Source organism: Amblyomma americanum, chromosome 9, assembly GCF_052857255.1.
Source record: "Amblyomma americanum isolate KBUSLIRL-KWMA chromosome 9, ASM5285725v1, whole genome shotgun sequence".
NCBI classification, from domain to species: domain Eukaryota; kingdom Metazoa; phylum Arthropoda; class Arachnida; order Ixodida; family Ixodidae; genus Amblyomma; species Amblyomma americanum.
Window position 1 is genome coordinate 109069828 of NC_135505.1, and position 24421 is coordinate 109094248.

Here is a 24421-nt window from a genome sequence, read left to right on the forward strand (position 1 = left end):
ACGACATTTTGGGGTCAGAAGCCGAACTTCAAAACCGCGGAGTCACCGCGGAGGGTAAAGTCCTGGCCATTGCTTATTTCAGGTTGCTTTTGGACACTGCTTTTATTAATGCAGTGCAAACTGCATGAAAGAATAATCATTAGATCGAAAAAGGCTTCGAGCTCGGCTATGTAATCAAGCTGGCTTCAGGTTTGGAATTTCTTTTCATGCCAAAAAATCTGACTTAACTCTGAAATATTTATTCCAACGAATCACCGCCGTCAAAATTAGTGAGGGCATCTTTTTCTAGTGGTTATTCTCGCATTCTATGCTTTTTTTTATATCCACCTCGTTCGCTGCCGTAATATTGTCACTTAGAAAAAGTAACTTGGCTGGTGTAAATAGAAAACTGCAGTTTGGGAGCTGTCCTTTCCAACACAGTTCATCGGCTGCGATAGAAGAAACTGCGCTAAGCGGCGTGGATAATTAGAAGCGCCGCTACTCTTGGCCACGCTACATTTAAAAGTAAAGAAGGTAAGTTCGCGATGAACACTATAAAGCCCGATAAAAAATTCAAGCAACACTGAAACAAAACTGTTGCTCACAGTTACAGACTTGTCCAAAGGAATATGATAAAGCCTAAAGCAGTTAGTGCACAGATGAAGCCGCGTTGCGGCAGAAGTGAATAAAGGCCACAGACAAAGAACAGAGAAAAGAAACAACGATTTGACGCAGTATTAAGGTAGTAAGCTGTGGACCGCTCGTGTTGAACATGACGAATGACCTGTACCCAAGGGCAACCACTCATTTGCAAAACACAAAAGTGCTAGAGAGACTTGTGTGATGCCATAAGATACAACTTAAAGAAGTTGCTTCAAACAACAGCCGATGTCCGGCATGGTCGGCAGTATTACTTTGTTAACCAACACAGCAGCAAGTGAAATCAAGGTTTCAGATTTAAGCGCTCGTGTCGTGTCTTGCCTCTTCCTTTGGACCTCGTTCTTTTCGCGGCACCTTTCACCATGAATAAAATTCAACTCCCCAAATTTCCACGTTACTAATAAGATTTCAGAATTACATAAGATTAAACCAGTCAGAGACACCACAATTCTTCCACATAATGATTTGGAATTATCTGTAGCTTTTTAATTTGATGTAACAAGGAAAGCTTGAACAATAACCTATTTTCCTGTCGGGGAGGTATAGTGTGCGGCGATATTGAATGTGGGGAAACTTGTCTGCACACTTAAGTTCGAACCGAATATGGTAGAAAAATACTTGCGTATTTCAGCAAGTGGTGTTTGAGAACGCAGCACAGGATTGTTCAGCAGCCACCCCCCTAACTTTGGTTACTGTAGCTGGGCAGTTATTGTAGGTTTACTTACAGTGCTATCAGTGTTTTCTCTGGTTATGATTGTATTTCGTGTCTTATTTCCTTCCCTTCTGTTGACGCATGCCTGCAGGCTAGGAAGCCAGCAGAACAAGACAAGGGGTGCTAGATACATAGACTTTCATACCATCAAATTCTTATTGTTTTGCACAGTTCATAAGAAATGCCTCGAAAGGACGTTAAACTATCCAATGATGTTAATGAAAGCTTTGTTACACCACGCCGTGGGTGTTTTTCTGTCTCTGTCTTAATTAGTCGCGCTGGTAACAAGAAGCTGCCTGCCTTTGTTTAGTCTAAGCTAACGTAAGCTTGAGCCAGATGGCGAAGGAGGAGGAGATTAAAGGGGAGGTCTGTGCCAAAACCGCACAGCGCAACAGAGCAGAGACTTCCCGTCACAACACAGACAGGATCTGTGAACGTGTTCGTTTGTGCGTAATCTTTCCTCTGGCCCTCCACTCTTTTGTTTGTTATTGCATTCTTTGTGACTCGCGGCTGCTTCCTTTCAGTAGAATCTTGCCAATCTCGCTTCTGGAAAAATTGTTCAGCACTAGCGATAAAAAATAGTAGCTGAAAACATGTATACATAAAGGTGTTACACTTTGTAAGTGAATTGTGAAACTGCCACACACTTTGTCGCCGTCCTGTGGGAAGAAATAACAGCTCTTCCCAGAAGTCATCGTAGTGGGTTCCCATAAAGAGTCATCATAGTGCCATCTGTAATGTTTATTTTTTCTTCGATTCTGTGCGAATCTTTACTTCAAGTAGTAGGGAGCTGTAGTCGCGTCTTGCGTGGGTCACATTTATACGTTAACGAAAGTACTGCTTGGGCCTCGAAGAAAAGCCAGGGTTTCGGGATAGAAACGTTGGCATTGCGGCCGCATTGTTGTGAAGTCTAAATGCAAATACACCTGAGTTCTGTCCAAGTTACCTGCAAGTGGAAGGGCGCCAGGTGGTGTAAAAAATTGCCTAGTCCTCCGCAACGGTGTCTCTGACGCTGCCCTATGATCCCTGTCAACCAGCCACAGCTGACCTCCCAGGTGTGCCATTGCAGAGCGCTGCCTCCTACTGCTTCTACGTGACTTTTTATATTACTGGTGCGGCTGCCATTTGTTTGCAACTCTATCTGGCTTGGTATAGCGGGGATTTGTCACCGTACCAGGGACTGGTGTCAAACTAAATAGAAACTTGTATGTGTTAGTCTGCCGTGGTCTGCAGTTGGCTTAAAGCTCCCTACTTGGGTTTCCGTGCCGGGGCGAGCACTTTCAGCTGCTCTCTCATAGGTGTCCCAGGACGTCGCCGTAGGTCGTTTTGACCACCAGGTCTCTTTCATCAGACACGCCTCGGGGAGTTGCTTCTCGCGCATATGGCGACGGCTGATTGGTTCTCGGATAAGCGTTCGTGTCCTGATGCTGATGCGAGTTTGTGTTTTCTAAGCTTTCACCTTCTTTGGCCAGGATTTGCGCCGCTATTCTGCCGATCCTTCCATTGGTACAATTTGGTTTGCAACAGCACATAAGTTCCGCAGGTGGCGTCGGCACCGACGACTTGTCGCGAGTTGACACTACCCGTACCATACGGAGGTCACTGCTGGACAACTAGTTGTGACTAGACATTTTCTTGTTCCGAACTTACAACACCCAGGGAGCTCTTATGGAATCACTAAATGTGTTGCACGCTGCCGCAGTGGGTACAGATTTACTATCTCGGTCTTAAAAGGTTAACCGGTAAGGACTGGGCAGGCGGCCTAAATTTTAAAAGATGTCGGTACTATCGAACGTTCTTGCATCTGCCTTTATGAAAACGATTTATAGACTGTCTATAGCCGTCTTATAGAGTCTATTGCCTTTCTGTCGATATTTTAGTTTGTTCATAATCTATGGGCTGTCTACAGACAGAAGTGTACTGAAAGTGGAAGGACGCAAATCCATAGATTTTGTATCTCCTACTGACTAGTCCTCAAGCTCTGCCAATATAAAGTCAATAGATTTTATGGACAAAAGTGTGGAGACTGCCCATATAGACTGTCTAAAAATTTTTGTAAGGGCCAGCGTCACTGGTCAAGGCCCGTGAGAGGAATGTTCTATCCTTAAACAAACACCGTCTCCATCAGGTAGCCACAAATGGCTTCCCTTTACTTTGTCCTGCATACAACGATAAGACGAGAGGCAGACACGCTGCCTACCTTGTCTAACATTTGCATACGACTATGTGTCGTTAACTTTCACCGCAGATGCTCCTTTGCTAGAGTTTGTCGAACAGCAGCCTGCATGACAGGTCGTTTATTTCCTATGACGATCTGCACTGCTTGGATGCGTTTTTGTTGTATTTAGAAACCTAGCAGAAGAGGCACAAGGGATTGTGCGCTGCTTAGTTAAGTACCAACGTTTAATAGATGCCCGATAGACAACGATCTGGACACAACGAAAAGACTCTCGACCACGGCCGCTTTTGTACAGCCCGTCGACAAGCACTAAAAAGCTAGCTTTTTTCGTATTATTGTGGCTCTCACATGAGCACACGGTGCTTAAAGTAAGCAAGCCATGGTGGAGTGCCAGAGAGCAGTGCCACGTATACCGTAGCTTGTCTAACAACACCACGGTTTGTTGCGCGCAAACGAACCTTCAGGTCTGCATGGAGAAGAGTAGATTCACTTTCAATACTTCTTCTCTCAAACTTGCTTACTGACTTTTTTCAGGTAATCTACTAACCGCCGGATCGATGTCCCGATGAAACCACGGATAAATCACCAAGTTAGGCTGACTGTGTTGTTGAAGTCAATATGTGCACCTGTATCGTTATCGACTTTGCGTGGCTGAGTGTTTACTAGCGGCTCAGAAAGCACCCGAGATTTCCGTCGATTCTGTCCTAAAATAGGCTCCGGTTTGAGATACGCTGCAATGAATTCGTTTGTTCTGGCATTGATTTTCGTGTTTCGCTTTTGTCTCGCTGTTCTATTTACGGACAGATAACTATTAAGTGAAGTGAAGTAAGCGATAGCATTAGGAAGGCCATGAAGGCGCCCCTACTGAAATTTTTCATATGACGAGTCCCATAATTTCATAAGTCTCCATAGGAATTTTAGAATACGGAATCGGTATCGACTATATGGAAGCACGTATGAAAACTTGCAGACTCCAAATGACGTAATGTACACTGTATGGAAATGGCATAGAAATTGCATGGAATGATTAAGGACTCCGTACAGGCAAGATATGGATTTCCACTTATATTTCTATAGCTCCTTATTCCCATAATTTCATACGAGCGGCTCATATGGAAGCTTTCAGTAGAGAAATATTTCGGTGGCATCGGCGTCTGCGTGAAGCATCCATCAGTCAACCGCGGGAGATGGCAGATTCCGGCTTCACACAGCAGTTGGCAAATTGATGCAAAGTCTTGCCGCTGCAGCTGTTGCATCTGTTCCATCTGTTGTTTTGAATGCTGCTACAACGCGTAGCTGTGTGTCGATTGTGTTTCTGTTTTCAAAGGGATGTAACAAGTGATTTATGGTGTCAGAAATGTGTTGGCTCAGATCTGAGCAACATGTCGTGCAGCCTGTTAGCTAGCAGCGTGTTCGTCTTCTGTTCGAACCGAGACATATCTTTGCCTTTGGCATCGCGCAACCAATCAGTGATCACAGCACGACACTCTGCCTCAGCGGCAGCCACGCTCCTCTAGCAACGCAAGATGTGCGCCACGTCTCTGCTTCCGGGTTTGCCATAACTGCGGCGGCTGTTCCCGCGCACTCGTGCAGAACCACGGCATAAAGTCATTGATGGATGTTTTCAAAGCAGCGCGGGAAATCGGCCCAATATTGGAAAATGTATTGGCAAAAGATGGTCGCACAAAATGTGAGACCATCCTATTTCTATATTAGGCGAATTACATGTGCAGCTTAGGAATGTGCGTGTTAACGCATTTGGCGGCGTTTCTTTTTGGTCCCGCGCCGCACCTGATGATGAGTTTGGCGTGAGGCACAGGGCTATTTGTACAAGATAGTCGCTTGATCGCGGACGCTATGGACTCGACGCCGCATCAACTCTGCGCGGAGGAAGGGGGATCTTCGGTTTACTAAAACCAGTGCTGTAAAACTCGCATAGTCGAGGCATGTGAAACGATGTCTTGCGAAGAAAATTCTCGCGACTCGCCGCTGGTTGCAGATTGCCTTAGTCGCTTGGTTGTGAAACCACCTTTACGCCGGACACTGTTCTTCAGGCGTCGACCATAAAAGCGAGAAATTGCGTGTGCACTCTAAACAGAAAGGAGAAAAAAGAAGGTTAGCGCTCTTATAGCACTCCTTTTTTCGAATAGGAGTGTACTAGCTGACAGCTTACTATCTTTTTACACCCTTATAGGTTTATTCGAGTTTAGAGTGTGAGGCGTTATGCTGCTCTACACTCGACACTCACTGTGCCCTGGAGGCGTTTCACACTCAAAATATTCCGAAGCCAGAGAAACCTCCAGAGTGCCGAAACCAGGGGGCGGCACAGTGGCAACATCGGGTCGAAGTTGGCAGATCTTCTGCTACGCTTTGACTGTGGCGCCCTGTAAGCCGAAAACTCATGCGTCGTAAGTGCGGTAACAGCAAAGTAACCATTGAATTGTTTCCGTTTTATTTTGCTACCAGGAGGTCGACCATGGATAACTTGTAATGCAGCCGTTCAGATCAGCTATGATTCATTGCGCTGTTGGGCACAAAAGAAGCGTGTCTTCATGTGGTCCTAAAGCGGAAGCTTACATCAGATCTATCGGAGGCGGGGAAGGGTTTTTACTAAAAAAACACCATATTAAAGAGAGTTCTTTGAGGTCATGGCTGTCGAAAATACCCTTTCTAACAGAACACTGTCTCGATCGAGGTATTGTGCGTGCTTCGTCGCCGGAAATCAGCAGCGATACAAAAAAGCCGGCTCACTGTTTGTCGAAGCGGGATTGGAGAAAGTGCCTGCACATTGTTAGGTTCTTCTTGTAACTGCGTTTAATAAATTGTGACGTAGTGCAAGTCATGCACACGCGCCTAGCCGGACAGAAGCAGCCCCCATTTCTGTTATCTAACCGCTTGCCTATATAACCGCTCGCCTTCTTCAATAAAGCGTCATTCATGCACCATGCTTCGTCGTGTCCACATGGTGTCAGAAGTGGCCGGTTAGCGATCGCGCAACGCAACCGGGCAACGTAACCGACGGCAGAAGCACGGCAATCCGGGAGGCCCGGGTGATTTCATCGGACCAGAGCCATGACAGACGCCGAGCAGCACCGCGCCCAGCCTGCCGCCCCCGTCACTTCGCTGCTGCCACCACCGAAGGCCCTGGATACAACGGGAGATGTCTGGCATAGCTGGGAAGCATGGAAGCAAGAGTTCGAGCTCTTCTCAACTGCAACCTACCTGGACCAACAACCGAAAGAGGTACAGGCAGCCACTTTTCTCATCAGTATTGGAGAAGACGCACGCAAAACGTACAGCACTTTCGTATTTGATGCTGGAGAGGATAAAAGCGACATTGCTGTACTGAAGCGAAAGTTTGAAGCGTTCTACAAACCAGCACTAAACCTAGCTTATCACGAGTTTCGATTTGGAAAGCGTGACCAGAAGGAAGACGAACATTTTAACGATTGGTTAACGGAGCTGCGTGTACTAGCAAAAAGCTGTGAATTCGGTGAGCTGGAAGAACGCATGCTAAGAAGCAGAATCATTCTGGGAATGAGAGACAAGAAGCTTCAAGAAACGCTTCTTTCTGAAAATGCTTCCTTGGCCAAAACTGTTGAAATGTGTCGAGCTCGGGAACACGGCAAAGAGCAAAGTGAAGAAATACACTCCAGCAAGAACTGTCAAGTGGACGTCAATGCGGTCCTCCAAATGAAAAGTCGCTGTAACAAATGTGCTCGTGTTCACAACAGTGAAACATGCCCTGCAAAGGGACGCACGTGCTTAAAATGTGGCAAAAGAAATCATTTTGCAGCTGCGTGCAAAACGAAGAGCGCTAACCTCTGCGTGAAAGAGCAAAAAGTGGCGTCACTGGAAGCGAATTCAGACGGACAGGCAGATAATTTCTGGTTGCAAACTTTATCGCCAAGCAGCAAGAAAGACGACCGCTGGACTGCAATCGTGAAAATAGAAGAAACGCCCGTTGCCTGCAAGCTTGATACAGGAGCCAATTGCTCGGTCATATCACGCAGCCAGCTGCAGAAGATAACTCAAAAGCAACCCGAAAACTGCGCTGTCGTGCTGAACACATTTTTTGGCTTTCAGAAAAAAGCAACGAAACGTAGTCACCTTCATGTGACCGGACCCGAGGGAACATTTGAAACGACATTCTTCGTAATGGAAGACGACATACCCGTGACTCTTAGCGGCTCAGTTGCCGAGAAGCTAGGCTTGATTCGCCGAATTGCTTCACTGGAGCACCAAGAGCTTTACGACGTAGTCAAGCCGTATGAAGACGTCTTCTCCGGATTAGGCGAGCTCAAGGGTGTCGTCTACCACTTGAAGCTCAAGCCAGGTTCCCAAGGAGTGGTCAAAGCAGCACGCCGGATTCCGTTCGCACTCGAGGACAGAGTAAAAGCGGAACTGGACCGCATGGAAGCAGCCGGAGTAGTTTCCAAGGTGACCGAGCCAACCGAGTGGTCCAGCCACATGGTTACCGTCATAAAGAACGACAAGGTACGCATATGTCTCGATCCATCTGATTTGAACAAAGCGCTGCTGAGGGAACATTATCCTATGCCAACGCTAGAAGACATTGCACCGTCTCTGTGTGGAGCACAATACTTTTCGACTTTGGATGCCGCTACGGGATTTTGGCAGATAAAACTGGATGAGGAAAGCTCCAGAATTTGCACAATGAGCACTCCGTACGGTCGTTACAGGTTCCTACGTATGCCTTTCGGCATTTCTTCGGCTCCCGAAATATTTCAGCGCGCCATGCACAAAGTATTAGAAGGTCTCACTGGCACAGCAGTCGTAATGGACGACATTCTAGTCTGGGGTCGCACTAAAGAAGAGCATGACGCAAATCTTGTCAATGTGCTGACAAGATGTCAGGAGCACAACTTGAAATTGAACAAAACAAAGTGTAACTTCTTGCAGGAATCCGTCAAGTACCTAGGCCACGTGTTGACGCGCGACGGGTTGAGCCTGGATCCAGGGAGACTGGAAGATATTTTCCACGTGCAGGCCCCTTGCAACCGGAAAGACCTACAGACATTCTTGGGTATGGTGAACTTCGTTTCCCGCTTCATTCCTAATATGTCAACGCTCACAGCATCGCTCCGAGAACTTTTAAAAAAGAATGCTGCATGGGTTTGGGAAGACAGACATCAAAAAAGCTTTGAAGCACTGCGCGAAGCACTAGCAACGGCTCCCATATTGGCATATTACCAGAAGGGCAAACCAATCACCCTATCTGTAGACGCCAGCCAAAACGGAATTGGCGCTGTGATAATGCAGGATGGACACCCCTTAGCTTACTCGTCTCGCTCGCTGACAGAAGCACAGCAAAGGTACGCGCAGATAGAGAAAGAGATGCTAGCAATCGTCCACGGCTGTGAAAAATTCAAGGACTACATTTTCGGGCAGCCAGAAGTCATTGTGGAATCTGATCACAAGCCGCTCGAAATGATTTTCAAGAAGCCATTATGCCAGTGCCCTCTCCGCCTGCAGCGTATGCGTCTAAACCTACAAAAATACCATATAAACGTCAAGTATACTCCGGGAAAACAACTGTTCATCGCTGACGCGTTATCACGTTTTCCTAATAAAGCACAGCTCGTAGAACATTGCGCGCATTTCCACGTTAACACTATCGCTTGTCTTCAAGCTTCAGACAGGCGCCTGGAGCAAGTTCTGCGGGAGACGGACCGTGACCCAAGCATGGTGAAACTTCGCCAGTATGCAAGCACAGCGTGGCCCATTGACAAGGCTGACGTCCCTACCGAGCTACGCAGCTACTGGAGCTTCCGCGACGAGCTGCATACTGATTCCGGCCTTGTGTTCCGGAGCAATCGCCTTATCATTCCTGCCAGACTGCGCAGTGAGGTACTGGCTTCTCTTCATGCCGCGCACACAGGAGCAGAAAAAATGAAGGCACGCGCCCGAACCGTTGTCTTCTGGCCAAGTATAAATAGCGATATTGAGGAAGTCGCTCAACGCTGTCAAACATGCCAAAAGTACAAATCAAGAAATGCGCGACTACCGCTGTTAAGTCACGAGGTACCAACTCTGCCCTGGGAGTCAGTAGGAGCTGATATTTGTCATCACAACGGTGCCGAGTACTTAGTCGTTGTTGACTTCTACTCTTTCTTTTTTTGAAATCAGGCTTGTGCAAGCGCCGTCAGCCAACAAGGTTATTGCAGCATGCAATGACATCTTCGCAACACATGGCTTCCCAAGGCGACTTTGCACAGACAACGGACCACCCTTCAGTAGCCAACAGTTCAAGGATTACGCCGATAAGATTGGCCTGCAACACGTCCGGTCTAGTCCGTACTATCCCCGCTCGAATGGAATGGCAGAAAGAGCAGTACAGGAAGCTAAGAAGCTGTTAAGGCGGTTCCGTTTCGGTAGCACTGAGTTTTGTGCCGCATTGCTTGAGTGTCGAAATTCACCTCGGGACTCTTCTCTGAAGTCCCCTGTGCAGAGGCTCATGGGCCGACAGACAAGAACGCTGCTTCCTGTACCAACTAGCCACCTACAGCCACAAACAGTGCCACCCAAGACCGTGCGACGAAGGCTAGAAGACATCAGGAGCAAGCAACGCTGCTTCTACAACAGAGGTACACGGCCTCTTCCAGAGCTTCGCACTGGCTCGACCGCAACTATGTACAATGTGCCCTCAAGATCATGGTCCCCTGTCACGGTCGTACAGCGGGCTGAGACTCCTCGTGCCTACATCGTCAAAACGGAAGAGGGTCAACAGTTTCAGCGCACAAGAGAACACCTCAATCCGGCTCCTCCTCCCTCGTCTCCAGACCACAAGACTCCCGCGCCGCTGCCAGCTGTGGGAGTCCCAGACACTACAGGGACATCCGAATCTACACAGCTCCGCAGGAGTGAACGGAAGCGCCAACCACCACGAAGATACCCGGCGCCTGAGTTCTGAAACTCTACTTGATTCGACGATTAAAAAAAAAAAGAGAGAGAGGGAAGATGTGACGTAGTGCAAGTCATGCACACGCGCCTAGCCGGACAGAAGCAGCCCCCATTTCTGTTATCTAACCGCTTGCCTATATAACCGCTCGCCTTCTTCAATAAAGCGTCATTCATGCACCATGCTTCGTCGTGTCCACATAAATGTTGTGGATGAATTCAATGTATGCAAATGTGGCCGCCGACGTTTTGGTTACGGAGGACGAATATCCTTGGATGCTTTGCTCCAAATCGCTTAAGAATGATTTATGCTTGCAGTTCTTGAGGCATTTTTTTTTAAACAGGCCTGCCGCCTTTGAAGTTTCCGATTGAGAGAAGTACATTCTATACGACTGGGCGGAAGTGTTCCCAACAGGTGTTGCCAGGTTTCATCTAATGCGAAGCATTTGAGGGTTAAGCCTGAAAACATATCATAAAGGATATGCGCAGTGAACAGCGTGTGCTGCATTTGTTATTACAGCTGCCCACTTGTGACTCGAACGAATCATGTTCGTATACGTACGACAGTTCTAGTAACAGCACGACATGAGAATATCGAACGGAACTCAAGAACGTGCCCACTTTCGTTGCCATATTTGGACTTTTCTCTACAGATACGGTAAAATTACTATAAGTTGACCAGCACCACACCGAAGCATAAAAAACATAGAAGTTGCAACAGCGCGTGGGAACTTCAAATATAATTACAATCTAGTGCCAGAAGTGTTTCTTGCATCCCCGTCCTGCCACCATTGCGGGGCCAACCTGTTCAATATAGGCACGAGATAGGATTACCACCCGCGCAAGGTCGGTAATACCCATCACTTTCACCGTAATTTCCGAAACTTACATCCTGCTTGTATGGACAGCTAATTAGCGTCAGCTTCAAAAGCTACTCCAGCACATTCTTTTGCTGCTCCTAATCCACTTCGCCTGGCTAAGACAAAAATTAATAAATCCCTTTTATTATACCAGCAAAGAAACAATGAGTTTGAAAAACCCATAGAGGATGGGACATAACCGGATAGTTAGCCAAAGTTATGCAGGTAGCACTAACTCTGACAATCCGCCTTATTCATGTAAAGATTTGTAATCACCAATTTTGAGATGCAGCCGTTAACTGGCAGTGAATGGTTTTTATTCCTGTCTGTTGCCCGACAAAGTTACTTCCACAGATCGCCACTGAAAGTAAAAGACTAAACGCAAGCATTTGGTTTCGCGGAGTTCTGCTTGCAGGGCCATCGTTTCCGTGTTTCTGCTTCATAAGCGAGTCTAAAGCGCGCAAGAGGCGACGCCTAATCGCAATCTTTCATCTGCGGCAGGCTGAGGCAAGAGATGACAAAAAAGGGGGTCGAAATCGTCGGCACGTGCGTGCGCCTTTATTAATCTTCATGGCTTCTCTCTCTCTCTCTCCTGGTAAGCCTTTCCCCACCGGCGGCCGTGAGGTAAACAGAGGGTCGCAAATCCTCATCTGTGCTTCGTACATGGTCACTCTGCCGATACTGCACCCCTCGGACATTTTCGCTACCGGTGTAATTTATTACCGTGCGAGTCGACGGAGCGCATTCACAGAAAGAGAGAGAGAGAGATAAATGAAAGAACAAAATTGAATTACGCTCAGGGCCGGAACCTTGTACAACGCGCGTGGTGTAACGAGTGGCAGTCGATTCCAGCAGGGCAGCCATATATATGACTATAGTCCCTAGTTGGGTGCATTGCCATTTGCCATGTAGGGGTGGACAATTGTGCACCTGCCTCATAGAAAGAACGGGAACTGTGCGGTGCCCTCCTGCATCGAAGACTGGCTTTGGCACTTTCTTCTTGCGTTGCTATCTTGCTTCATCTGAGGTCTGTATTGTATTTATTGACACTGCAGTCCGGTTTTCGAGATTATAGCAGGATGGTGGAATATGCATGCATACAGGTACAAACTATACACTAAACACACAAATCGAAGCAGGGAAGTAAAATTGATCAATATAGTAAACAAATACAAAAGCAATGAAAAGTTCAAGCACCAGATACAAGCAATATAAAGCATAAAAGCATACTGATACGAAGATATAAACAGTGCCACATGAATAAAGAAGTATTAGGGAAAAATAAATAAATATATTCGATGCATGCACGTTTAGGTTAGGTGTAGAAAAACATTTAGGTTTTGCTGCAAAATTACACCATTTCAAGAGTTAATCCAAATATTTATTGCTGTAGGGAAAAAGCAATCCTTAAAAAGGTTTCATGTGTGCGGAAAGGTGTTGGAGACTATCCGTGCCTCTTTCAAATCTCATGTGTGTTGGAGACTATCCGTGCCTCTTTCAAATCTCATGTGTACAGCAGAAAAGCTGGTTTACTGAGGTCTGTCCTGTAGATGAAAAAAAAGAAGCTAAATATACATTTACAACCAGATTTCAGTGTGCTATTATGCAACCTCTAATCCAAAGTATTTAAAGTGAGATATTCGTCACAGCGTAGTTCTTTATCTATAAAGTGTAGTCTAAATTTCAGTGGGAATATTTTCCTATAGTAACTGGAACAAAATATTTTTCCTGAGAATTAATTTCCTTTCACTACGCCCTTTTCACGCTGGGAAAAAATTTTTACTCGGCGGCCATCGCAAACAATGCAACACAGAGCAGTGATTTAAAAAGGTCTAGTTGGTCGTTCATTATTTTAGGGGAGCGCTTAACTTCAGAACGGACAAAACGGTGTCTCGTGTTGTTTCGTCCGTCCGTTTTGTCCGTTCTGAAGTTAAGCGCTCCCCTATAGTAATCAACAACACAGAGCAAGCGACTGAAAGATGATGAAGACAACAATAGAGAGGGAATAGCTCCAGAGACTGGCCGGTAAGCACGCACAGCAGCGAATGGTTGCAGCGGCGGCCCCGCGATCTTAGATGGCGGGAAAGGAAGCTAATCTGTTTGCGCCGCCGTGGCTTCCAATCCGACATGGGGCTGAAGTTTTTTTTTTCTTTTTGCTCGATACCGTTCTGATGGAGAGTTACGAAATATATTCGATAAGCACGCCCCCATGTGCGTGTTAGGGTTCCCACGATGTTCGCCCGGTATTTCTCAGAAATGATGCTAAAAGCATTATGAATTAATACCTTGTTAGAGTACCCCACTAAAGGCAAAGTTGGAATTTTCAATGCGCCAAACAAATGCGCAGCTTGAATATTCAATGACTTAAAAGTAACTGCGTCATTCAAGAGAAGACACCACACGCAGCGACGCAATTTTATAAATGTGCAATGCACAAAAGCCGACTCAACTGGCTTTAAAAACCGCATTTTTGACGTTTGACATTTTGAACCCCAATGCCAAGTAATGAAAGTGAAAACTGGACTCGCCTTGAGTGAAGAATGCCATGCAGTTCACAATATAATCTTCCACGCTACAACCAAGCAAATCAATGGTTGATTAGTTATTTACTTATTATTCGGCTATTATTTGACTATCACTTTAACCATATCCTCCCAGCTGTATGTTCCACACGCTCAGACCGCACTGATGCATCTCCGTGTTTCTTAACATTATTTTGTAATGATTAAAAAGAACTACTTCTTTTGCCCAAACCGCGGCCAAAACGAAGCTAGACGGAAGACCGAGTAAGGTTCGCTAACGTTGTGTTCGCGTGCCATACCTATAGTACAGAATGCTCGCTAACAAAACTAGACCGACTTGGGAGAAGATGCAACAGAGCGAAGGAAACCGCGGCAGCTTGAGGGTAAGAATACATGTACAGTACAAAGCGGCATTGAAAACATGGGGAGCAGTTGACATGCTATACATCCGTGCCACCATTAACTTGTAAGCCAACAGTAAAATCGGTGTAAATAACATTTACGGGCTGCATATTGTCACGTGGTGCTTTTAACGCCGTGAGGCTGAGCCAAAAACACTGACACGGCCGTGAGGTAAACACTGAGCCAAAAACACTGACACGGCACTCAAACTAACTCATTATTCCACTGAGTTGCGCCCACAAGGAATTTAACACGGCAACAGCGACAGCACAAGCATGCTCGGAGGTCATCGCAGAACAGGCTGATAAACCTCGCTCGTCCGCATCAATTTAAAGCTGACGAGGAACAGTTCATATAAGGCACAGAAAGCACCTACGGGAAACTCGAGCATCGTAGAAATAGTTCAGTGAAATCCAGTCACCCATAGTTTCTCAAACAAAGTGGGGTCGAAGACCCATTTTGAAAGCATTTAACCCTAAAGAAGCCGAGCACCAGGCTGGGGATCTAAAACAAAGAGGTGTCGAAGACCCGTTTCCCAACCATTTAACCCTAAAAAACCCGAGCACCAGGCTGGGGATCTCGAACAAAGTGGGGTCGAAGACCCATTTCCCAAGCATTTAACCCTAAAGAAGCCGAGCACCAGGCTGGGGATCTCAAACAAAGTGGGGTCGAAGACCCATTTCCCAAGCACTTAACCCTAAAGAAGCCGAGCACCAGGCTGGGGATCTCAAACAAAGTGGGGTCGAAGACCTATTTCCCAAGCACTTAACCCTAAAGAAGCCGAGCACCATGCTGGGGATCTCAAACAAATTGGGGTCGAAGGCATATTTCCCAAGTATTTAACCCTAAAGAAGCCGAGCACCAGGCTGGGGAAAGCTTGTACCAATTTTATCAGCCGTGCGTTCCCGGCGGCACTGGGGATCGAACCCCGCACCTCCCGCATGTTCAACCGCTTGGACAACGCTGTTATTTTACATGCCTTGCATCCATTGCACAGGGCGCGGTTAAGTGCTCCGATGAAAGTTTGCGTAAATGTCGACATGATTGTTCTCGTTTTCAACCTGTGTAATTGATTTGAAATCAATACTTACGTGAAAGTATCTCGGGTTATTAAAACATCTGCTTGAAGAAGGAACGCAAGAGGTTACCCCTTTATGACTTGAAATGGACATGGCAGTAATAGGTACATTTTTCTCTTGTTTCTTGCTCAAGCAGCGTGACAATCGCTGGGTGTTCTTAAGCTAGCCTCCAGTGCTTAACGCACAGAATTCAGTGCATAATTATAAAATTACTCTGTTGTTGTACAATCGACTTAATCCTCGATGTCGGCGGGGAGGGGGGGGGGGAGGGCAGGTGGTTAAATTCATTCGTACGCGTCGACTATCTCCCACTCCGATTTCATGCCGCCCATTTTGAAACGCGAGACAGTGATTTCTTCATTGACTCTCGTTTATGCCTTACAACCTCGAGAAACGAAAGACTGTCTGGCATGAGGTAGCCACCGTTGACTAATAAGCGCGAGTTTGTACTGAAAATTTAAAACAAGCGTGATTCTACCATCACTACCCTCCGAAGGATTCCCCCATAACGCCCCCATACTGAATTACTTGAGGCGCCGTCTATACGTAAGCATGCCGTCACCGCTCACATCCGTCACCAAAAATCTAGAAATTATCTAGCGGTGACTCCAGACTTACTCGCATCCGTGCCCACAGGTATACCTACATGCGCGCATATTACCCGATCAAATCCGTCCGTGGACAGATCAAGCTACCCGAAATTGCATAATATGGGCCTACTCGGAGGATCCCTAGCCTTCAACTAGCCGCTGCTGTGGTTTAGTGGTTACGGTGCTCGGCTGCTGGCCCGAAAGACGCGGGTTCGATCCTTGCCGCGGCGGTCAAATTTCGATGGAGGTGAAATTCTAGAGGCCCGTGTGCTGTGCGATGCCAGTGCCCGTTAAAGAACCCCAGGTGGCCGAAATTTCCGAAGCCCCTCACTACGGCGTCTCTCATAGCCTGAGTCGCTTTGGGACGTTAAACCCCCATAAACCAAACCAAACCTCTCTCTCCTTCAGAGCTCGTGGAGTCTCCCTCACTCAAAGCATGGGAAGCTGTGCTGCTCAGCTCGGACCCGACTACGCAAGTTAAGGTTACCGAGCGAGCCGAAGAGGTCACCACCATACATCAACTGACGGCCATCTGGCACAACTGGATACTCACTAATCCCACCCTTTTTACCAGCAAATAAACTTTTTTTCTTTCAATCACTGACTCCTTCATTCGCTGTCTCGCTACCTCTTTCGAGTCTTTTCCTCCTTTTCCTTTTATTTGCCTTCTTTTCTTGTTGTTTTCTTTCTTCTTTGCGTATGTTCCATTAGTTATTTTGTAAAATATCATGATTTTTCTACATATTCGTGTTTTTTTTTTCACTTTTACTCTCACCGTTTCTCTCACGCACCGCAAGGCGCTCCTGTCTCATGGTTCCACCCACTGCGCAGTAATTAGTTTTTGGGCTAGCGCGTCTCGTCCAAACCACTAGCCTGTCCAGCGTGCCTGTCGTGCTGTGCTTAGCCAGCCAAGCCTCTGCAGTATAATGACACGCCAGTGTCAAAACAGTGGCTGAACGTGCTCGCTCTGGTCACTTATGTCCGCTCAACTAAGAGTGTCGTTAGCCCCATTGCCCGCATGAGCACAAAAGCGTAGCTTTCTTTCTTTTTTTTTAATCCAGTGAGTTCACGCGAGTTTGGCGCTCATTAACCGCTTAAAAGACAAGAGCCTTGTTCCTGCCGCCATGTTCCCGCTGACGCATCGGCTTTGCACGCCCCTTAACACTCCTGTCTTCAGCTTCGTTAATTTAGTTTTCTAACACTGCCCTAATGCCCTCCCTTCATGGAATTACACAGGGGTTGCTGGTTGAAGGGATATATGTCACAAAAAAAGGAAAATACACAATCCAACAAACTCGTTAGAACAGCGTGCACTGAATGGACTACAAAAAAAGTCTGCGTTTAACAACAATAAAAAACAATTGCAGGTAAATTAATAAAAAGGCTTACCATTAGCATGACCAGTAATGACTCATGTTTTAGACTTGTCTTCTCTGCACCAATTTTCGCAGCGAGTTGAACCTCAGTGCAGTGGCCCTAACACTGGGAGGACTGAGCTTCGCCCATCATCTTTAGTTGACAAACACGGCGTCGTGGTTATTCTGTCCGCCTATACGGCTTGTTGGCAAGCGGTGCAGAATATCAGTTTGAAAAACTAGGGAACTCATCAACGTTTGAAAAATGGTTAATACGATCAGATTAGGTGAAGAAAACTGGACGGCACACTTAGACTCTGTGTTTAGGGATTAGCGATAGCGTTAAAGGGTCCTTTCAGCGGCGTGGATCCTCATTGCGCGTAACTTCGCCGACACATACACTGTTCTCTCAAGTGAAATCCCGGGTTTGACGGAAACCCGTCTGGTAGGGCATGTTCATGGCGGAAATTCTTGAAGCGCCGACCAATCGTTTAAAAATAGACGTTTCGGCACCGACTTACGGGGGCCTTGTTCACAATGAAAGAAAAGAATTAAGGTAGGTTATATAGGTTTCATAATAACACCTAAGCAGTGGGAGTATATCTGGGGTAGATTGCCTTCGCTGCGATTAAGCGTGTTTGCCGTCGTCTGAATATAAAAAGATTCCAGGTAAAGACTTGTCGTCTTGCTCTTTTCTTTTCCAATTATCTTCGTGTCATCCCAGTCGATGTCATGGCCCTCGGAGACAGCATGATCAGCCAGTGCGTTGGTTGCCACGCGCTTGTTCTTGAGATCATTGTGGTGCTGCTGCAATATTTTCCGCAAATCGCCTGTTTCACCAATATAGGCATTCTCACAATCAGCGCAGGGAATACTATATACACGATGCCCGGGAATTTCTCCATCTTTATCTTTATCTTCTCTTTAACTGAAGCCATCGCGTGTCGGAGCTTCCGCGTGGGTACATGTGCCTCCCATGTGCCTCGCTTGTCCGCCGATCGGAAAATCTCTGGTCTACGCCGGAAGAGAAAGCGACAGACCTGGATAGTGTTCGCCGCGAACTGATGTCTTCGGGCTATCCCAGTTCCTTCATGCTCACCCGCCGCCACAGCAACCCCAGCGAGAGAAGATGAAAAGGGTTTAGATACCCTACGTCCCCAGAGTAAGGGAAAGCTTATCCCGCATATTACAATCGTACGAAGTCGACTTCGCATATGCAACCACACGGAAGCTCAGACACGCGATGGCTTCAGTTAAAGACAAGATAAAGATGGAGAAATTCCCGGGCATCGTGTATAGTATTTCCTGCGCTGATTGTGAGCATGTCTATATTGGTGAAACAGGCGATTTTCGGAAAATATTGCAGCAGCACCTCAATGATATCAAGAACAAGCGCGTGGCAACCAACGCACTGGCTGATCATGCTATCTCCGAGGGCCATGACATCGACTGGGACGGCACCAAGATAATTGGAAAAGAAAAGAGCAAGACGACAAGGCTTTACCTAGAATCTTTTTATATTCAGAGGATGGCAAACACGCTTAATCGCAGCGAAGACAATCTAGCCCTGATATACTCCCACTGCTGACGTCATATAATGAAACCTATATAACCTACCTTCTGAAATAACTACGACCAGCATCGACGAAGGTCCAGAACTAAAAAAACGTTTATTGCCAAGAGCATGGTGTTCTTATAGTGCGCCGATAGCGTGCCGTGCGCAGCTTATCAGCAGCACGGAATGACACGTCAGCGGCTCGCTAGGTGCTCACGCTATCACACCTTCATTCTTCTCTTTCATTGTGAGGAAGGCCCCCGTAAGCAGGAGCCAAAACGTCAATCTATAAGCGATTTGTCGGCGCTTGAAGAATTTCCGCCACTGGTTCTTTCACCATCACATAATTAGTTAACCAGCCTGATAGTTACCCGTCTTCGCTGTAATCTCATTTGCTATATCGCTGACAATGATATGCCGAAAAAAGCGCTCTTCTATTGCAAGAATTGGTTTTTAGGGAATGGAAATGGTGCAATATCTGTCTTATATATCGTTGGACACCTGAACAGCGCCGTAAGGGAAGGAATAAAGGATGGAGTGAAAGAAGAAAGCAAGAAAGAGGTGCCGTAGTGGAGGGCTCCGGAATAATTTCGACCACCTGGGGATCTTTAACGTGCACTGACATCGCACAGCACACGCGCTATCTCAAAATCTGTGTAAAGACCTAGCTGAACACTGTATGTTTCCAGATAGTCGAAATTGTTGCCAACAGAGTGAAATTACGATAGAATGACAGCAAAAGTTGTTAACCGAAAATTAATACCAATATCATCCTCTACGCAGTAATTAGACAGCTTTAGTGTAAAAAAAGTACTCCATAGAAATTTCCGCACCCACAGATTATGGTGCGAAGGTTTCAGTGAACCATGGTCAGCACTTCATCCAATAAATGCAAAATATTGCGTTGCCATCCGGGCGGGACCAAAAATTAATCACCGGCGGAATACAGGTTGCGTTGCTTTTCTTTCGAGAGAGCAATATATAGAGCGCAAGCTATAGTAAAACATACCGAACATTCCCGAGAAGAAAAAGGCACTGTGCAATTAAGTATTCAGTATTATTTTAGCGAGACGTGGCGACGTGGTCACGAGATGCGGTTGCGGTTTGACCGAAAGATGGGTCTCAAGTTTATTATACGTGGTTTTAATTCATTCTGACATTAAACTGATAAATCCTGATTTCTTCGATAGTTACACATCTTTTAGAAAGGCTGCGATGAGAATGTGTTTCAAAGACATTTGACCTTCGTTAAAAAGGCAGAAAGCAGTGCCCGCCCACCTGCGCACCTATACGCACACACGTGCGCTCACAAAGAAAAAAGAAACTAGTCTGTCGTTCTTCGGTCTGCACGGTGCACTTTTTTTTGTGCCTATTAGAAATGATTTCTGTATTGTTGTCGGGCACTGCTACACTTTAATTCGAACGGTTTTCGCTGGAGTTACTCTCTCTCCTGGAAACTCAGTGACGTCAGCAGTTCTGGAGCAGGTAGTAACAATGTATGTTAAGACAAATGAGTACGGTAGTTCTCTTGTCTCCTCTGCGGTGTCGCTGTTGTCACGCGATCACCTCGGCTCGGCTTTCCGTCGTTCAATCACTTGGTCAAGCGCGCACTCTATTGTGGTTTAGAGGAAAGCGGAGATAGTTGATCACAGGGCACGTCTCTCATTGTGAATTAGTCTGCCACTTCGCCTCCCGCAAGAGTTACTTGAAGCTGACATCCTCGATAATTCCCGTTTCAAAAATTTCCATGCGTTGCCTATGGCTTTTATCTGCACATTTCAGAGATAACTGAATGGTATTCAAGCAGTGCATAAAGTCCGAAGCTGTAAGTATAGAGCTCACAAGTCCGCATGCATTTCTCGGGCCTTTATCATGATTGGAAACAAAACCTATTATATAAGGGAACTATCCGCACCTTGATCAATTCTATACAAAGCCCGCCTCACTCCACATACCACGCGCCTTTATGTCGTCATTATCATTCTTCTTTATGTATACTCTTCTATCTATTGCGCTTTCTTATTGTTTTCGGGCACGCCTTATGTTTTCCCAGACTAATAACTACGCCATTAAACGAGGGAATTGCGATCATGTGGATCCTAACGCTGACGTTGAGTGTTTGGTGCTTTGGGTGTAAGGGTACCCTGTCATAAAAATCGGTATCATTATCTGGCAGTACAAGGCAACACTTCCCAACCAGTATGGTAAATTACAATTTACGGCACACTTTTAATCGCTGTCGGTCTTGCCTTATCTTTACCCAAACGAATAAGAAAACGGCGTCAAACAAGGGAATTGCCATCGTGCGGTTGCTGTCGCTGCCATTGGTCGTTTGGCGGTCCGAATGAATAGGTTTAGTTGTAGAAAGTTATATAATGAATCGCCAGAAGCAAACAACACATGATTACCAATATGGTGGCTATTCACGAGCTAAGGAATGTTCCAACACCCTACAGAAATCAAGGAGTGATGAGCTGATTGCTGCTGTGTTCAGCTTGAGTTCCTTAAAGTTTCCGGGGAGCGATAGAAGCGGAGGAATGCAGAAAGTGCATTAACACCCTCTGGCCGGCAATTGCCGAAGCACTTGCGTCATGCGCGCTCCTTACCATTCATCTTTTGGCCTCACCTCTTTGTTACAGTTCGCAATTACCGCTACTCTCTTTCAGTAGTCTTGGCGTTATTGGCGCCTCGGCCGTCATAAATCATCGTCTTTCTGCCATGTGAAAAATACAAGACCAAACAGAAAAGAGGGGTGGCAGCATGATCAGCACCGAGAACAAGGGCAACTTGGAAAACTAAATAACAAGCTGAACCAAGAAGGAACTTCATGAAGAACGATGAGACTAACATAAGGGTCCAGTCGGGCACTGGTAATCGATGGCGAATCCCTGGCGCAAAATCGGGCGTCACAGTGTTCAATCATCGATGAATACAGAGCGGCCGTGTATGTGTTCACGGGGCCAGACGGCAGCGCCGTAAAGACCTTCGACAGAGCGAACTCTGGCGTAGACCTGAGGAACGAAAATGAGGGATCTCTGAGAAAAGAAGTATAACAAAGCCAGAGAAAGACGGTGCTCTAAGGAGGCTTTTCCTTTTTTTATGGTGGCCGTGAGTGTTACCGTGTTTCAGTGTGTGTGCGTGTGTGCATGGCTGATGAAGAAAAAAAGCACAAAACATAACGAAATCAGGAAATGAGCCGCACTATCCGACGGCAAGAAAGAGCAAATAAGAAGAAATCTTCATCTTCAGGGCTGGTTTAAGGTTCGATTGAAAGCAAGGAACAAGCAAGTAAGCTGTCTAGACGTAAAGGCAACATGCATAAATAAACATCGCACTTTCGCCTACAAGAACCAAGAGCGAATCCAGTCCTGCGTCGTCTCCTCTTCCCCTTTCGTCGCCTGCTCTTTACTCTGCGTCGTCTGCAGTTTGCCACTCGCGCACGTTATTTGATAGCTTCGTTTCCGCTACGAGGTTTCCAGTTCTCACTATTAAAAAAATTGATGATGGCGTAGCTCTGTTAGGCCGGGATATGCGTAGCGTAAGCGCGGCGACATCTGGTTCGGAAGAGTTTACATATGAAAGGCGGGCACTCACTACATGCGCCTTTATTCATGGTTAAACCTTGAGCCGTTGTGGCGGAGTGGTAGCGTCGCCTCAAGCGCCAAAGGCCCTGTTTCGATTCCTAGCCTCGGCACAAGTTTTTTTTTTATTCAGTGAGTGTGCGGGGGTTGACCACGTGGCTGGCCACGCGGTCGGTCACGTGGTGCGGAGCAGCTGCCGGCGGTGCGGTGCCGTGGCTGGTCACGTGGTTCGTCACGCGGTTGCTCACGTGACCAGTCACGTGGTTTGTCACGTGGTGCGGTTTCCAGATGATGCGCAGACCGGCGAGGCGCGCCAGCTGTGCGCCGTGTGACGTCACTGCTCCTCGCGCATGCGCGGCACGGCTCTCCAGGAGCCCCGCGAAACAGCTCAACCTCGGCCAGTGTAGCTTACGCTACAAAAATAAAAGAGGAAATGACGCAGGCTGTAACGCTCCGAGGGACATGTGGCGGCCGTCGCACTCAAGAGGACAAAGCGCGGTAGCGCGCCAACGTCCTGTGTATACACACGGCATCTTGAAAAAAGGATTCATTAAGTGGACGTGATGACTCCATTCCTTGTCCGCCGTCGCAGGAGCGGGAACGCAAGAAGGCCTTCGGCCAGTTCGCCACTCTCAGCCTCCGGGCTCCTCATTCTCCCATCCCCACACCTACGCGAAAAAATAAGCCACGCATTTGTGCTGGCCGCTCCTGTGGAAGTCGTCGCACCGCCGTACTTTGGAGGAGCAGGGGTAGGGGCGCTAGCATCGCCTGCTGCAACACCGACACTTCTCAATCGTTGGCGATAGCTTTGTACGCGTGGCACTAAACGGAACTCGATTAGCACCGTGAAAGAAGAGGAGGCAGATAAAAGGGAGGGAAGGTGAGGAGGAGGATATTGGCTTACGCCACGGCACTTATTATCCACCGCTTTATGCGTTTTCAGAAGCCACTTTTTTGTCTTTGTCGCTGTTGTGGCACTGTTCTTATAGAGCGTTTCCGATGCAGCTGTTACTCGCTCATGTATGGGAATGTCTTCTTGATATGTCCGCCTTCTTCGCTGACATTTCGCTGTAACTTCTTTTCTTCATGTGTTGGGCAGACAACAGCCGCAACAATTGTCGTTCGCCATCGCCGGCTCTTAGTACGTGCCATTCGCGCCTTTTTACGTTTTTTTACGTGTTGACGTTTGAGATTGCTTTCCGTTGCCCCTGTCTGGCCTTTTAGCACTGCACCTTAATCCCGCACTTTCGTGCAAGATACGTAGGTCCAGGGGTCCAGGAAATGCGGTAATCGGTACTTGTAAAAAGCGCTCTTTTAGCAGTCATGGCTTTGCAGGAGACTTTGGTAGGAGTGAACAGCGCGGAAGTAGTCGCATGCAGTAAACGAAAACTGTTTCTTGCACCATTTTGTTTCTGTCGCATGCAGCGCTCTTCTTAAATCCCATTTCATCACAAAAAGCACCTAATCCAAGAGACGCTGCAAGATGATATTGAGGCCAAACCAGTTCCTTATGGGATGAATGACGTCACAGGACACGTTCTCGACAGTGCATTCGTCTTGTCATAAGCGGATAACGATTCCACTGGCCGGAAGAGTAACGCGACAGTTAGCCTTTAATAGGTCACGTGGTAAAGCTGGCTGATAGCTCTCTCACGACGGAGCAACCTGGGGATATAAAGGTGATTTAATGGCATGAGCGAAATTTCCGCACGTAACATAAGCAACCAGTGGTCAAGAATTGAAGGGATGAGGATGCTACAGAGTTGAGGAACGTGATTCGGCTTTCTTTACCCTCGTACTTCGCTGGAGGGTTGATGCTGTAGCCGTCAAGAAAATTTTGACGCTCACTGCGTCTGCTTCACTGCCTATGCCTTAATACATCTTTCCCCATTTCCGTGAATTTAATACGTGTCCAGTTTGCGACGCCGTCAAGTGGCCATCAAAGCGTCAATACAATTTCTGAGAATTTAATACGTGTCCAGTTTGCGACGCCGTCAAGTGGCCATCAAAGCGTCAATACAATTTC